We start from the raw sequence: 249 nt of genomic DNA, 5'->3' as shown, positions 1-249 counted from the left end.
TGTGCCCTTTTTCCCTCACCTTTCCCGGTTTTACCCGCTTCTCCTCAGGGCCAGGGCGGGTGGAGCTGTGGCGGCAAAGCAGCGGTGCCACAGAGGCGGGGAACTACATTTCCCAGCATGCAACGCGGAGGACGGCAAGAGTGCCACGCTTTGCTCTCCTCGGCGTTGCATGCTGGGAAATGTCGTCCCCCGTTGTCACGCAGTCTTGCTCCTTGAGGCACCCTATTGGTTGGCTTCTCCATTGGGCAG

This window comes from Cariama cristata, unplaced genomic scaffold (assembly GCF_000690535.1).
Source record: "Cariama cristata isolate BGI_N322 unplaced genomic scaffold, ASM69053v1 scaffold32665, whole genome shotgun sequence".
In the NCBI taxonomy this organism is placed as follows: Eukaryota; Metazoa; Chordata; class Aves; order Cariamiformes; family Cariamidae; genus Cariama; species Cariama cristata.
Note: the sequence above shows the minus strand (reverse complement) of the source record.